At 43.3% G+C, this 17,577-nt stretch overlaps 1 protein-coding gene across 1 annotated transcript in view; it reads right to left on the bottom strand.

Moving 5' to 3' along the window:
- PLEKHG3 (pleckstrin homology and RhoGEF domain containing G3) overlaps positions 1-12,998 on the bottom strand; it is a 62,612-nt gene extending 49,614 nt beyond the window's left edge. The window contains exon 1 of the mRNA XM_089520536.1: positions 12,936-12,998. The gene's annotated coding sequence lies outside the window, so the exon portion shown is untranslated. The remainder of the gene's footprint in view (positions 1-12,935) is intronic.
- Positions 12,999-17,577: the final 4,579 nt, after the last annotated feature.

The raw sequence follows: 17,577 nt of genomic DNA, 5'->3' as shown, positions 1-17,577 counted from the left end.
GCCTGGAAAAAGTGAGTGTGTATGTATGTGTATGTATATGTGTGTGTGTGTGTATTATACACACACACACACACACACACACACACACACACATATATATATATATACATACTGTGTGAGCCTGGGAATGCAGGAGTGATTTGCATGTGTATTGTTCTATGCTGATGGCAGGCCTCAGGCTGAGAGGCTAATGCAAACGAGGATTAATGTCTGCTAATTGGTGATCATTATCTGCTGGGAAAGCCCCTGACTCAGTGGTTTCCCATTTGCATTTGCTGAGTCCTTATTTTGCTATTCCCGACTGGTAGCCAAATTTTGTTCACTTTAAGGGTTTCTTCTTTCCGGTTGAAATTATCCAGATGTTTGTGGATTTCAGTGGCTTCCCTGTGCATCCTGACATGATAGTGGTTGGCATGGTCCAGAACTTCAGTGTTTTCAAACAGTATTTTATGCCCAGGATGGTTTGTGGCATGTTCTGCTACTGCTGATTTTTCTGGCTGGCCCAGTCTGCAGTGTCTCTCGTGTTCCTCGATTCTTGTTTGCACACTGCGTTTGGTGGTCCCTATGTAGACTTTTCCACAGCTGCATGGTATGCGGTAAACTCCTGCGGCTGTGAGAGGGTCTCTCTGGTCCTTGGCTGAGCGAAGCATTTGCTGGATTTTCTTCATCGGTTTGTAAGCCATTTGAAGGTTGTGCTTCCTCATCACTTTGCCTATTCTGTCTGTGACTCCTTTGATGTATGGTAAAAATACCTTCCCTTTGTCTGCTTGTCTTCACTTCTCTGGGTTTTCCTGGGCCTGGCAGCCCTTCTGATGTCTGAGCTGGAATAACCATTGGCCTGTAGAGCCTGGTCCAAGTGCTTCAGTTCATCTTCCAAGAAGTGGGGTTCGCAGATGCATTTTGCGCGGTCTACCAGTGTTTTGATTGTGCTTCTGTTTTGTCCTGGGTGATGGTTGGAGTTCTTGTGCAGGTATCAGTCTGTACGTGTGGGTTTTTGGTATACTGTGTGACCCAAATGTAGGTTCGGTTTGTGGATGACTAGGACATCCAAAAATGGCAGTGTTCCTTCCTTTTCTTTTTCCATAGTGAATTGGACGTTGGGGTGGATGTTGTTCAGAAGGTTCAGGAATACAGCCAGGTCTTCTTCTCCATGGCTCCAGATGGTGAAAGTGTCATACACGTATCGGAACCAAGTTGTGGGCTTTTTCGGTGCTGTTTCCAGGGCTTGCTTTTCAAAGTATTCCATAGGGACCACTGTATTCCTGAACCATCTGAACAACATCCATAATGTTAGCAGACATTAATCCTCTTTTGCATTAGCCTCCCAGCCTGAGGCCATCAACACAGAACAATACACATGCAAATCACTTCCGCATTCCCAGGCTCACACAGTATATATACACCCAACTTTTTCCAGGCAAAGCATTCTCTGAAGATGCCAGCCACAAATGCTGGTGAAGCACCAGGAAGAAACTTTTCTGGAACATGGCCACATAGCCCGAAAAACCCACAAAAAACAATAGATGCCGGCAATGAAAGCCTTCGACTTTACAGCTTTATGAAACGTCATCTAGATTTTTTAAAGTGATCCACGCTAGCTGTATTATTGTCCAGTGCCACCATTTTCTAACAATTCATGTCCAACATATGCCTGCACATCTTTGTCTTTGGAAATAGTTATAAAGTTTACCATTCAAGGAGCCTATCTGAGTTTTTGAGTACCTCTGAGTGCCCCTAAGAGATCCTATCGAAAAACATACTGTATAGTATTAGGACTTTTGTTGTTGTTATTGTTGTTGTGCTGTTGTGCATTTGCTACTGCCATCTTTTGAGGCTGAGAGTGTGACTCACCCAAGGTCAGCCAGTGGGGGGGGCGGGCGCGGGTTTCCATGGCCAAGCAGGGATTTGAACCATGGCCTCCAGATTCATAGCTTTATTAAGACTAAGTGAGGTTGAATTCAAGTCCACCAGCTTAACCAGTTTATGATCTAGCTATTATTCAGTTTAACACAGCACCATAGTATACCTGCCAGGGGGAAATTTAAACTGTGTCTCACAATCAAGGTCATCCATTTTGTAACTAAATGATGTGGCTTTTAAATTACTATGTATGCACTATGCCTCCCTAATTAAGAGCAGACTTCATTCTCACATTTTGCAGGAATAACTATTTGGGGGAGGAGGGGAGAGGGGAACAAGCCCTACAGTTGTGAGGTCTCCACCATATTTGATGGACTAAGCAATGAGATGTATGTGGTTCGTGGACGTTTCTGTGCAAAGCAGCTCCGTTGAATAATGGAAGCATGCTCACACTTGCAGATGCAGACTCCTAATGCACTGGGTGTGACTGTTGATTCTATGAGGCTTGTCTACTAGGCTCTTTTAATGGCACAGCTGGTATTTTTGTGAGGCAGCTGGTTGCAGAAGCCACATGAGCTCATCAGGAGTCACCCAGAAAGACTCTGTGTGAAGAAAGGATTCCCAGAGTGGTTTCACAGTGGAGGCCCATTCTCCTCTGCAGAGGACTGCAAACAAGAATAAAGGAAGTATCCAATTCATAACTTTACAGCTGGGCAAGAAAGATAGCAAACTGCTAAGGCACTCAAGATTTGCATTCCCTACCAAGCACTGCTTTATCCTATCCTCCAGTGCAGACACACCAGGGATTTTCTCCAATGACTGTCACTCTAGTCCACAATCTTATCTTTTCCTCCCTTAACATCCCCATTCCCAAGCTAAGTATATGCTATACACTTTTTGTTGCATTGTAATTGGTTTCTTCCATAAACACTGGCCTTGATTGCCTAGAGCAACAAGCCATGCTTCTGGGGCCTTTTCAGTAACACAATTATAGCACTATTATTTCACTTTACTTGTCATTGCTGCATCCTGTGGAACCCTGGAATTTGTGATTTGGGGAGGCATGAGAGTTCTCTGGCAGTGAATTCTAAATACCACTCCTTACACTGAAAATCCTAGGGTTGTGCAAGTTAAAGTGGAATCATAATGATATAATTATATAATGTGAAAGGAGCCCCAGAGAAGACTCTGCTTTTCATAAACATTGCTTCTACTGACCAGTGTAGCTACTGAACAAACTCAGGAATTGTTTGTTCAGTTTATAATTAGAATTGGGGTTCCAGGCTTGTCCTCCAAAACAAGCACAACGGATACATTTAGATCCTGGTTTGTGATCCTGGCTTGTTAAGAATCACAAAAAGCTGGTTCAGGTAATTTTTAAACAATTCTTAGTTTGTTTAACAGCCATGCTAGTGAGGAGGAGCAAAGTGAGGGAGGATAGATGGCAGACATTGTTTACACAAAGGTTTGTTTACAATGAATTATCATTCTGTGTGAAAGTAGGCACATAAGAAAAGGTTTCAGAGTGGTTTTTGTTTTTTTTAAGCAAGTGTTCTTTCTCTCTCCAGTATTCATGGCTGGAGCTGACTTCCTCTCATGAAAGATGAATGTGGTTCCAGATAGCTCACTGCCTTTTCCCATCAGTGCTAACCCAGTCCATACCATCTTTACTGTATGCACCTTTCATTCTTTGCCCTGAATTTGCCAAGGAAGATTATTTTTTTAAAAAAGCACAATGATAAAAATAGAACAACTTAGTCCTACTCCAACATACCATGGCGTGAGTAATACAACATGGATCATACAGTGTTACACCAAATGAGGTGGGAGAGGAAGAGGCCCAAGTACTAGCAAACATTCCTGCATTTGAAATTTTGAAAAATGCACTGCCTCGAGCAGTTTTCACACAGTCCCCCCCCCCTTCAAATGACTCTAGGCTGCTCAGCACTCAGGAACAAGGGAGGGAAGGAGAGAGGGGAGGGAGGAAAGCAAATGAATAGAAAAAGCAACTGAATACGAACGTTTGGAAATTAGAGGGCAGCAGAGGCCAAAATGTCATTCCTGCAGCTGCAGCAGCAAGCACCACCATCCTGTCTGGAATTCCAGTGCCAGCTCTCATGCGCTTTGGCATACACATATATATACACACACACCGCCTCTGAAAGCTGTCTCCATTGGAGTTCTTGTTTTTTCTCAGTTAACCTAAGGCCAGATCATTCTTGGGGAAGTCAGCACAGAGAATCTTCCTTTAGTGCAGAGTCCTAGTGATTATGGCTCAATTTCTTATGGCTTCTTCAAATCCAGGAAACATAGTCAGGGGTAGCTGTGTTGGCTATGCAGCAAAATACAAAATCTACAGAAAAATGATATTTTTATTAGCCTAACAAAATGCACAAAATGCATCATGTAAGCTTTTATAGTTCCGCTGTCTTCTCTACCAGAACAGATCTACAACTACACAAATGAACTACAACAGAAACAATGTCTGATATAAAATGTATATCTGTGACTATAACATCATCGCTTTTCTCCTCTTGTATGATATTTTTATATCTTTTGCCTGATGAAGAAGCCAGTGGAGCTTTGAAAGCCTAAATGATATATTTTGTGCATTTCCATTGGCCAATATAGCTATCACTCTTTTGAGAATTTAGGATTTTGTTGTGGTTTTCTTATGGCTGTTTTTTGGAATAATGAACAAAACCTAAGACAAAGTAAAGCAGGTACCAACAGATAATTGACTTATATACGTAAGACATTTAGTTGATCTATTCTGGAAGTTGAGTATGGGTCTTCCTCACTTATTCTTGCAAGTTGAACTATCATGTATTTTCATTCTGCAGCTGAAGGAATTAGGTAAAAATAAATTAAACTTTCCATAGGGCATTCATTGAGTCCATTGCTCACTTGGGATTTGAGCACTATAGAGCCCTTATTTATGTACACATGCAAGAAACATCTCGCCTTTGCACCCCAGTGTGTGTGAGTGTGTGTGTGTGTGTGTGTGTGTGTGTGTGTAATTTTGGTTCTTGCTAAGTCATTGTAAAGTATTTCTCATCAGTCAACATGATCTTAAAACAAGTCATTTACCCCAGAAGTAACTGGACATTTTTGCCTGATGCACAACATTTGCATTTAGTTCAAGGTTATTGTACATTTGATGCTGTTCCACATACGAATGTGCTTTCTTAGCCAATGTGCATACACATACACATATCTTCCCCTGCTGAAACTGGCTGTTGTACTTGTACAGTTGAACATTACAATTCAGCACAAAAGTCACATAATATAATCAAGATGTAACTCATATAATTCTGCTGTTTCAACAAGGAGCAAGGTTGATGCAAACACACAGGAAAGCCAAGTCCAACTGGGAGCAATATTATGAACTCCACTTTACTTCAGCTATATAAGTTTTGTCCATCAATTGGACTTGAATTATTAGTGCTTGAAGTAAACTTCTTGGGATGTACACTTTCCAACGTAAGCACTACCACACATTGACCAGAATTTCATTGTGGCCATGTGAGTTTGTACTGTGCCTGTCAACAATATGTACTTCACTAAACACTATGAGTTGATAATGGCCCTCCTTGTAGACCACATCCACAAAACCAATATTTACCAAGTCCCCATTTATTACAACAGTATATTGCTGATCTGGAAAACTGAATAGACAAAGTGAACAGGTGTAAATTAGGTCCAGACCACATGCTGAATACACACAATAATTTGTGGCTTGTCTTTCTGCTTTGGGCTCAACATCTTTAATATCTCAGCACCAACATATTGGGCTGGATCAGGGTTTGCATTGAGCAGAATTCCTTCAAAGAGATGATCCCAGAGGAAGGAACAGAGACTAAAGATCCTTTAATTAGCTGAAATGGATAAACAGTCTCTTTTGCTCAAAGAGGAGAACTGGATATTTTTATAAAAGACTGGGAACTGTTTATATCTTTTAAAGAAGAAGAAAGAAGAGATGACATTCTTGTGGGATTTAAATATTTTATTAGGGTTTTTTTTAGACAAGTGTAAATATTTATTAAGTACTGCTGAAGAAGCATATGATATTCTCATACATATATTGTTGGTTTGGAGGGTGGGCAGTTAATGTTTATTGACTATTGTAATTGGGGTGGTGGGATAATTAGTGTTTGTGTATGTTGTATATGTGGTATCATAGAATAAAGATAATGGCCTGTTACAGACTGCCAAAATAAAGCTGCTTCGGGTCTCTTTGGAGGTATGCTGTTTAAATGATGCATGCATCCTAAGAATCCGGAAGCTGCACCAAAGCTGCACTCCAGTGCTTAGGAATGGAGTGTGGCTTTGGTATGACCTCCGGACTCTTAGGACCCATGCATCATTTAAATAGCATACCTCCAAAGAGACCTGAAGCAGCTTTATTTTGGCAGTCTGTAACAGGCCAATATTAGAGAAAGAAACAGAAGGAACAATTTTTGCAAATATCTCCTATCCCCTGCAGTCCCTTCCCAGAATCTGATTTGAGGGGTAGAGGGATTTGTTAAAACAGTGGCCAAGATCCTCTGCCTGTACAGTGCCATGTCCTCTTCACATCCTGGTAGTTGTCAAACCCTAAGAAAGCTGGCTGTTGCTGCTTACAGGTAGAAAAGGGAGAGAGGGGGAGGCAATTCAAGCAATGATGAAGCAGATGGTTTCAGCTTGGAGGGGAAAAGGCATGAGAATGTAGTGACTGATGGGCTGCAAACTCCTTTTCCTTCCTCTCAGAGCCTAAACTAGCCACATGTCTGAATTGTTTCCCACTAAAGTTTGAGTGTTGGACCTCTACTCTGGAGACCAAGCTTTGAATCACCGCTCAGCCATGAAACCCACTGGGCGACCTTAGGCAAGTCACACTTTCACAGCCTCAGGGAAAGGCAATGGCAAACCTCCTCTAAGCAAATCTTGCCAAGAAAAAGCCATGATATGTTCGCCTTGGGGTTGCCATAAGTCAGAAATGACTTGAAGACACAGAACAACAACAGCAACCTATCCACACCAGTAAACAGTAGCAGTAAACCTATCCACACCAGTAAACAGCACCTCCTCCTAGGACTCAAAAGCTGCTATGGGACAGGTTTCAGATGGGATACAAAAGCCTGCACCATGTCCAAAGAATGGCATAAACACATGTATGTCATTAACAGGATGACACCCACTGTATGAGCTGGAATAGGACGTTGCAGAGTGAAGAGGTTAGAGACAAAAATCTCTACTCCATTCCCTTTTTCCTAGTGCAGAATTCCCCCTGGATCCCAGTTCTCTCTGCCAATAGAAAGAGTCCTTTTATTTGTTGAAGGTAAACTCTGGGTAATGAAAATTAACCTGCATGGCACTTCAAGAATAACATGTATTACAGTGCTCCTGAGACTGTATGATTTCAAAATGGATATCTGGCTGCCTTTATGTTACTGGGCCACGTTTAAAGTACCGTCCCTACATAAGAGGTACTAAGGGTGCAGCACAGTTACGCACCTAAACTAAGCAGGAACAGGAACCACATCTTTCTGACCTCTTTAGGTTGGGTCTTTCTGTTAGTGCGAATTACTCCTTTGATAAACTTGGCAGCCAATCTTTGCCTTTAACTTAGTGATTCCTCCCCTTTGGAATACACTGCCCCTGGTATAAAGCCAAATGCCAATGACTATGAGCATCAGTCACATGAATGTTTTTTTCCTCCACCTAAGCTTTCTCAAATCAGTTTTGTTTATTCTAGGGATCCTTGGATATATAAATATTATAAATACTTTTTTAAATATTGTAATTTGCAAATTCATTAAAACAAGCATAATAAAATTAAACAACCAAAAAACATAACAAATGGGATACAATCACATGTAAGAATTCATCAATTAGAGACTGAGCAAAGAATAACATTTGTCATATTTTGTAATTCTGTATTAAATAGACAGCAAGTTCTTCCAAAAGGGCAGTTGATGAGGAGGAAGGTGTGCAAAAGCAGCTCACTGTTGTTCACATTGTCTATGAAAGGAAACCAGTCCTGAATGAATTTTTTCACTGAGAACAAGTCCTGTAGCTGCTCTTGTTTTATGTGGCAATTTCTCCATGAGGAGTGAGTTCTGGATTTTTGCCCACCAATCATGAATAAATTATTATAAATATGCTAATAGATATATCACCAGTTATTATTTTAGAAACATTACAGACGCACACACATACACACATGAGTAATACTGATTTTTTTAAAAATTGCGTTATATTTTTATGCATATGTGACTGTTTTCTAAAAAATTCTACAGCACTTGGATACAATTATTTTCATTAAGGTGTGTACAAATTTATAATAAATAAAAATCATGCACATTTCTGCACACAGACATGAGAGATCATTTACATATCCTATCCCTTTTATCTAAAAATCTGAATTGTTACAGTTGAAAGAAGGGTGTAACTTAGGTCAGTGGAGAATGAAGAGTCCCTCACATTCACCCCCATTTCTGTTTCCAGGATGAACATTCTCAATACACTCCTGTATTTCCTTGAACATAGCACTTGGAAACATTTGGAATCTGGAAAGATTTGGGGAGCTGTAATTTTTTAAAGAATGCACTCCATTTTAGAGCAGGGAGTGAGAAAGTGCAGCCTTCCAGCCACATCTATCTCTACCACACCCCCTTTTCATGCCCCCAAGCCCAGGAAAATGCAGGGCAAAGGATCATATGGGTACAGAAATTGTACCCCAACCTATCACACCTGCCCTCTCTAGTAAGTCCTAGACAGCCAGCATTGTGCAGTGGTTTAAGCACTGAATTATGACTCTGGGGACCACGATTTGAATGCCCAGCTCATCTATGGAAACCCACTGGGTTACCTTGGGCAAGTCACACATTCTCAGCCCCAGAAGACCCTGTAACAGGTCTCCAAAAGTTGGAAATGACTTGAAGGCACATAGCAAGTCATACTCACAGCCTCAAAGGAAAGCAAAGGCATCCCCATCTCTGAACAAATCTTGCCAAGAAAACCCCATGACAAGGTTGTCTTAGGGTCACCGCAAGTTGGAAATGACTTGAAGGCACAAAACAACAACATGCATCTCAGGAAGTAAGTTCAAGTCTAGAAAGCTCGTGCTACCAGCTTCTTTCTTTCAGTCTCAATCTCAAAGGTGCTACATGATCCTTTTGCATACCGAACAACAACAAAGGCAATCCTAGATTTATGTCAATAATCCATCATCTTACAGATGTCTTGAACTAAAGCTCCCATGACCATTAGTTAACATGGAGCATGATCATGCGGGACAGAAATAATGCAAACAGTAGTCCAACATATATAGAGACTACAAAGTCTGGAGTCCCTACATTAATGCACGGGCTCTTATAGTGTCATGGGAGTACAACTAATTATAAACTTCAGAAAGATCTTCTAAGCCCTTTCTGATACTTTGAATCTAGCAGAATTTGTAAAAATTAGAACCACTGGCCACACTGGATTAAGACAGCTATGGCCCCAGGGCACACATGTCATAGACAGAGGGCCTGAAATTGTAATTTTAAAGTACCACAGAAAATTAACACACTTAGAGAGCTAGTTGCAGAGAATAAGATAAAAGAACAGCTGTCAGTAGACTACTAATGTGCCAAATGAAGAATTCTGTGTAACCTCCTAGATGCATCTGCAGTGCAGAAATAATAGTTTGACACTACTTGAAGTGCTGCTGTAGCCTGATCGCATGGAATCCTGGGATGTGTAGTTTTGTGAGGCACCAACAATCTTTGGCAGAGAAGGCTAAAGAGCTTGTAAAACTACAAATCCCAGGTGCTACAGCACTTAAAGTGGTGTCAAATTACATTATTGCTACAGTGCAGATACACTCTCAGAAGCATATATGCTTGATGGTCCAGTATAAAATAGATTATAGGCCTTTTTATTTGTCTTTTTAGATTTTTTAAAATCATTTTGCACCTGCATCGACAGGTGCTCCCTCCTTACTAGAGAACTTTGATTGTAGAAGGAAGCACCTAATTAGCTGGGACTTATGAGCCAGTGTGGCCTAGTGGTTTGAGTTTTAGTCTGTGACTCTGGAGACCAGGGTTTCATTCCTGCTCAGCTATGAGACCCACTGGGCGACCTTAGTCAAGTCACACTCTCTCAGCCTCAGGAGAAGGTAATGACAAACCTCCTCTAAACAAACCTTGCCAAGAAAACCCCATGATAGATTTGCCTTGTTGTTGTTATTGCGTACCTTCAAGTTATTTCTGACTTACGGCGATCCTAAGATGAACCTATCGTGGGGTTTTCTTGGCACGTTTCTTCAGAGGGGTTTTGCCACTGACATCCTCTGAGGCTGACAGAGTGTGATTTGCCCAAAGTTACCCAGTGGGCTTACATGGCTGAGCCGGGATTTGAACTCTGGTCTCCAGCATCATAGCCCAGCGCCCAAACCACCACATCAAGCTTGCTCTCTTAGGGTTGTGCTAAGTCGGAAACAACTAGAAGGCCCCCAACACACACAGAGTGAAAAATGGAAGCTGCTCACTCTGGGCGAGCAGCCAGGGGAAAACAAAAAAAGCCGAATTTGGGGGAGAGGGGGAGTTACAAGGCTGAAGGCAGGTGACTGCCGAGAGACCTCATGAACTGCCTGTTTCATGGAAGGGACTGCATCGCACGCACATGTCTGCACCGATCTCCTGACATGAGAACATTCCTGAACAGCAGGAGAAGCAGAACTAGTTTGCAGCTCTAATAGCCCTCCTGGGGGTCACTGGCTGGCCCCAGCATTCCTGCCAACCCTTCATGTTAACTCCCCAACACTTTTCGACAGCAGGTTTCTCAAGTACCCCCCTTTTAGCCATAGACACAATTATTTCTTCTTGCACTTTGGCGCTCAGCCATCCCTGCAAGGCTGAAGGATACACATACACACACACTCATGTTATGGCATTAATCCTTTCTGCAATCCATGCATCCAGAACACCTCCAGTTCCCTAGTCCCTGCATTACTCCACCCTGGCAAGGGCACACTTAAAGTAAAACACATATACTAACTGTGGGGACAATAGCTGATATGTCCCTTTTGATGCATCTGCACTGCAGAAATAATCCAGTTTGGCACCACTTTGATTGCCAGTGCTCCATGCTATGGAATTCTGGGAATTGTAGTTTGTTAGGGCACCAGAGCAAAGTGTATAATGATGTCCTCATGGGCAATTTCCCCAAATAAAAACTTTAAAAGGAGGCAGATGTGTTCATTCACTATCAAAGAGCTCTGGTCCCACAACAAACTACAGTTCCCAGAGTTCCATAGCATGGAGCCATAGCATTCAAAGTGGTGCCAAACCAAATTATTTCCGCAATGGGGATGCAGCCTCTTTCTGAGAGAAAGCCCTACCTGAATTCAACAGGACACACTTCTGAGTTGACCTGGATTTCATAGCACTTAAAGTGGGGTCAAACTGCATGGTTGGTTGGGCTGAAAAGTTACTGAAAAACTGTTGTTGAAGGCACACAACAAGAAGAAGCTAAATTAGTGATCCAATGTGGTGTAGTGGTTTGAGCACTGGATTAGGACTCCAGAGACCTGGGTTCGAGTCCTGCCTCAAGCCACAGAAACCCAACTAGGTGATAGTTTTTTGTGGGTTTTTCAGGCTATGAGGCTGTGTTCTAGAAGAGTTTCTTCGTGACGTTTCGCCTGCGTCTGTGGCTGGCATCTTCAGAGAAGGCTGGCATGGAAGAGAGTGGGGTGTATATACACTGTGGGTTGAGGGGAAGTGATTTACTTCTGAAGATGCCAGCCACAGCTGTTGGCAAAACATCAGGAATAAACCCTTCTAGAACAAAGCATCATAGCCTAAAAAACCCCACAAAAACCTATGGATGCTGGCCGTGAAAGCCTTCAACTTCACATCCAACTAGGTGACTTTGGGCAAGTCACACTCTCTCAGCCTCTGAAGGTGGCCATGGCAAACTGCCTCCGAAGAAAACTGCCATGAAAACCTGCAAAAAACTATGTTTAAAAGTGTGTGTGTGTGTGTTTGTTTGTTTTAAAAAAAAATCTTGTGAGCCGCCTTGGGTCCCTTGTTGAGAGAAAGGCGGCATAAAAAATGGAATGGAGTAAATAAATAAATTGAAGGCACCCAACAACAACCAACTAAAATTGTCTTCGGCTGCAGTCGCTTAGAAATGGGCCTTTTAGGGCAAAGGATGGCCAAGGCACCCGAGGCAATCTGGGGGGAAGCCTTTTGGGAAAGGGCGGGCCCTGGTTCCAGAAAGGGAAAGCAAGGCTCAGGGAGCTCCCTCCTGCTGCCGCTTCCGCCCGGGCTGCCAAAGCCTGGCTGCCTTTCCAATAATAAGCCTTTCAGCGGGGAGTCAATGGGGAGTAATTCCCGCCAGGTGAGGAGGAGGAGGAGGAGGAGGAGGGACCCGGCCACAAGGACACAGGAAAGTCCCGAAGCAAGGAGGGGGACTGGGACTCAGGGGACAGCCAGGAGTCTCCTCCTCGCCGCCAAGGAGGACCAGGGGCCCCCAAATGGAGGACGGGGCCCAGGAACTACCTCCAACCCCAGGCCCCTGAGTCCTGCTCCAGATGGAGGGCCTTCCAGGGAAAGAGGAAGGAAGGGCGCGGCCAAATACAAAGCTCCAAACGCCCCTAGAAATACAACCCCCTGCTTTCCGGATGGAGGGCATTTGGGAATTCCTCCTGGGCAGAAGGAGGCGGCCATGGAGGACACGTCCGGGGAAAGGAGGACACCCGGCCACCATCTAGCCCCCTGCATAATGGAGGACATGGCCGGACGAAAGCCACAAAACTCTGCTAGGAAGGGAAATCCCTCCCAAGGGAGGACCTTCCAGGAAAAGGGACGCCTAAAAGCCTCCTAGAGAGACGAGTCCGGCTCCAAAGGGAGGGCAGCCAAGAGGAAGGGAGACAAATGGAGGACATTTTGAAATGCCTCCTGGACAGGAGAAGGCGGGAATGAATGGAGGACAGGTCCTCTAGGAAAGGGCCAAGGGAAAGAGCAGGAGGAGGGAGGGAGGGAGGGAGGGAGGAAGGGTCTCCTCCTCGCCCCCGACTTCCCCCAGAAGAGTTGGAAACTCACCCGGAAAGCTCCAGGGCTCCCTCCGAGGATCAGGGACCGCCAAGGCTTTGAGGAGCAAGAGGAGGCGGGAGGTCCGGAGAAGCCAAGGAGGAGGAGACAGCCCCGGCTCCCAGGATTAACCCAGCCCCACCTGGGCCGCCTTTCCCCGGGGAAGAGCAGGAGGCCAAGGCGGGGCAAGGGCCCAGGCAGAGGAGCCCGCGGCTGTCCTCTTGGGGCCGCCCCGAAACTCCTTCCCTTCCCTTCCCTTCCCCCCAGTGGCGCCTGCTTCTTTGGGAAGAAATCAGCCCCTGCCTCCGCACTGCAGGAATAATCCGGTTCCATACCCCGCTTGCGCTGCTGCTGCTGCGGGGTCCTTTGTATAGGGCACCATTTCAGCCTTGGGTCCAAGGACTAAGAAGCATGGATTTCCCTTTCTCTGGGTGCTTTGTAGCTTTTCTTTGGTCATAATGCCCTCCCTTTTGAGCCTGACTGGCTGAATCCACACTGCAGAAATAATCCAGTTTGAGACCGCTTTCGCTGCCCTGGCTCAGTGCTAGGGGATTATGGGAACTGTAGTTTGTTGTGGCACCAGACTCTCTCTTTATGACAGAGAAGGCTAAGTATCTCACAACGCTACAATTCCTAGAATTCCCTAGCATTGAGCCAGGGCAGTTAAAGCAGTCTCAAACCGCTTTCTTTGTCCAGTGTGGATGCAGCATGGACTTCCCTAGTTTCTGTGTGTGTCTTTGTAGCTTTTCTTTGGTCATGTCCTTCTTGACCGCCCTCCCTTTTGACCCTGTGACTGAAGCATGGGCTTCCCTTTCTCTTTGGCCATGCCCTGCGTTCTGCAGGTGGCTCTATGGCCAAGGCATGGCCTCCTATTCTAGGGCCTGGCCTTCATTTCAGCCTTCTGTCCAGGTGGGATTGCAAAATGCCCTCCATCTGGAGCCTGACCAAGCAGCATGGATTTATATTTCTAGGAGTGTTTTGTAGCTTTTATTTGGATTATTTCTGCAGTGCGGATGCAACCTGAGAGAGAAGGCTTATTACTATCTCACAGAACTACAAATTCCCTATGCATTCCCTAGCATAGAGCCACAGCAGCTGAAATGTGGTCAAACTGGATTACTTTTGCAGTGCGGAAGCTGCCACAACCTGCATTCATAGAATCATAGTTTGAAAGTCAAAGGAAGTAATATAGTCTCACTGCATTCTGTGCTGGTCGGTCCTCATTTGGAGTACAGCCTTCATTTCTTTCAAGGGACAGGAAGGCTCTGGTGTCTTCCCTCCTGGAGGTGCATGCTGAGGGACACTACTCAGCCAGGGATGAAGGCGATGCTTGTTTCTTTAGACCCTTTTGATTCCTTTTTCTGAATTATTTTTTACTTACTTTTAATATTAAAATGTTCTGTGTAACTCCAAAAGCTGCAGGCATGCTGGTCAACAGAAGTGGGGCTCATAAAATACAGTACTGAACAAATTATTGGTTTCAACCTGATTCATGAGGGCCAAGGCAGCAACAGCAGGCATTACTTTTATGACTGTAATGCTCCGGTGCCTCAACAAACTATAGCTCCATACTCTTGAGCCATAGCAATTAAGGCAGGGTCAAACTGGATTATTTCTGCAGTGTGGGTGCAGTCAGATGGTAGTATCTAGTTTTTGTTTTCGAGAGACAATAAAGATAAAGCTTATAGCCTCCTCTGGGTGCATGCTGAGTGACACACTCAACCAGCAATGAATGGGATGCTTGTTTATTTAGTTGGACCAGTTTCGGTCCCTCTGATTAAAGCGTTCTTTGCGCAGTTCCAAAAGCTACAGGCATCTGGGTCAAAAGAAGTGGGACTCGCGAAATACTGAACAAATTATCAGTTTAAACCTATCCAATTCATAAAGGCTAAGAGCAACAGTTGGCACTACCTTTTGGTTACTAGTGACAACTGGTGCCTGAATAAGGAAAGCAGGCAGCCTGTCAGAGAGGAAACCAAAGTCAGGTGCATGCAAGGTCATCGTCTCAGAGAATCTGATTCGAAACCTGTAGACATTATTGAACAATCCTGCATGGTATGAAATAAAGGACAATGCAATTCCCTAAAGTTATGCCACACAGACTGAGATTTTTGCAAGGACAAAATTTTCTTTACAACAAATAGGCACACAGTGAAAATCTCAGATGGGTTCCTGTTCTCTGTCCAGGAATGCACTGTCAGAAATTTGTATTTTATAGGTATATTATAGTATGTGTGAATTACACTATTAACACACACACGTGTGAGTACACTATGGCCCCGAACAGATGGGCCTTTGCGGCACCCTCGTCACATGCAAGGGCTGCCTGGTGGACGGAGCGCCCATACGCCCGGCAGCCATTGCACATGACAAGGGCACCGCAGCTGCAGCACGCCCACCAGACACGGCACATACTGGTGACGTTGCAGCTGCGCCGCCTCCAAATGCAGTGGCGCAGCTGCGCTGTCCCCATGCCGTTGGTGGTGCTTTGGGGCGCCGGAAGTGCGCCGCAAAAAGGAGCCACTTCCTGGTGCTCCTTTTTTGCTCTGCAGGAGCACTGTGCAATTTGGTTGCTGCGGCACTCCTGCGGAGCAAAGAGAGGCACTGGGGACGCGCCTCTTTCTGGCGGTGTGTACCCCACCTATATTACACAACACACACCCCTCTGCTTATGTGTGTGAATATAAAATACAGACCCTTTTAATATTTCCTCATTGTAGTTAATGGTCTTCCTCTGCAGGGATGGGAACTGTGTCCTTCCAGATACTGTTGGACTGTGATTTCCAGTTTTCTGCCATGTCAGTTGCTGTCTTAGGGCTGCTGAGAGTTGCACTGAACACATACAGTGTCACATAATTTCCACACCACTTCAATTACACACCCAGCTGGCTTTGCTCTGTGGGCCATATATTAGTCCACAAGAATCATATTCAGCACTTTTTTCTTCCATCTTGTTTATAAAGTTTATTTATTTTCTTCCATCTTGTTTATTTCTACCCCGCTTTTTGTAAAAACAATCAAAGCGGCTTACAATATTAAAAGAATACACCATATATACAAAATACCCCCCTTAAAAAGAATTAAATGGTTTAAGGTTAAAATTACATGAGCAGTTAAAACAATAACGGTAGGCAGAGTCGTCAGATATATGTGGGGGTCACTACGTTGCTGAGTAATTGATTCTGTTTCTTGTGTTTACCATATGCATAAGATATTGACAACTGTTTCTCTTTTATTTTTAATATTTCAGATTGACCATAAAATAAATAAAACTATTCTGACTGTACTCATTTTTAAACGTGTTCTGATAGGTGAGCTATGGGTTTCCGCAATTTAAGATGCAAGAATTACAATGAATCTTGAAATGAATTTTAATTAACAATAGTAACACAACTTAAATTGCTTTTTAAATTATTATGCTATGTTATTCATTATTATGCTATGTATTTTGCAGTTTGTACTCTGTACTATTTCTTTATTTATTTCTTTATTTCTTTATTTATAATTTATTGTTATAATATTGCTGTGATGTATTTGATGCAGCAGTGTATTTTGTATTTTTTATACCTTTGTTTTGTAATCTGTCTTGATTCTGCAAGGAAAAGGCAGAATATAAATAAATCGTATTATTATTATTATTATTAACTTATGAAATCAAAATAATATTCTCTCTTGTGTAGATATATCTCATTGACTTGATGTCCCAACAGTGTTTATGGTTTTAACTTTATGGGTGCACACAGAATACTTCCATTTATTGTGTAAAGCATTAAAAATAATTCCTTCTTTAAGAGAAAGAGAGAGATGGGTTTAGATTGAAAGTAAATCTCATGAAAACCAATGGGACTTTCCCCCAAGTAAACAGAGATCAGATTGAGTTGAAAAATCTCATTGTCCCAGCAAGCCTTTCCCAGCTAACATCACACAGGCGTGCTATATGTGTGAAAAATGCTCTAGAAAACACAATCCTTGCCTAAAATCTCTTCTAGACATTTCTGTGATTTCAGTTGGAAGTGCTGAATTGAGCACTTCAGTAAAGGACGACAAAGTTTATCCTGTAATTATTTTATTGTAGCTTCCAATTGCCACATCTCTTATTCAGGTCCATTTGTGTTTGATATAAAAGATAACAAATTCAAGATCACAGTAGGAAAAGACCTCAGGGTCTGCAAATGTTTGTCAAAAAAGGAATATGACAAGTATGGAAGTCATGTATCAAATATTTGTGATTGAACACCTACAGTTTGATGAAGTCTATTCCTGTCAATAGTTTGTTGTCATCTTTTTTGTTGTTATCTGCCCTTCAGTCGGCCCCAGCTCCTGGCGACCCTGTGGATGAGACACCTACAGGACTCCCTGTCACCCACTGCTCTGCTTAGGTTCTGTAAATTCATACCATGACCTCCCTAGTTGAGTCTATCCATCTCATGTGTGGTCTTCCTCTCTTTCTACTTCCTTCCACCTTTCCTAGTATTATTGCATTTTCTAATTAAATTTTTCTAATGCCTTCTCATGATGTGCCCAAAATTCAGCAGTCTCAGTTTTATCATCTTGGCTTCCAGGGAGATTTCAGGCTTGATCTGCTCTAGGACCCATTTGTTTGTCTTTTTGGTCGTTCACATTATCACTCTTCTCCAGTACCACATCTCAAATG

This window comes from Sceloporus occidentalis, unplaced genomic scaffold, assembly GCF_023333645.1.
Source record: "Sceloporus occidentalis isolate IW3139 unplaced genomic scaffold, rSceOcc1.0.p SCAF_4, whole genome shotgun sequence".
NCBI lineage: Eukaryota > Metazoa > Chordata > Lepidosauria > Squamata > Phrynosomatidae > Sceloporus > Sceloporus occidentalis.
Note: the sequence above shows the minus strand (reverse complement) of the source record. Positions and strands in the feature narration are given on the sequence as shown.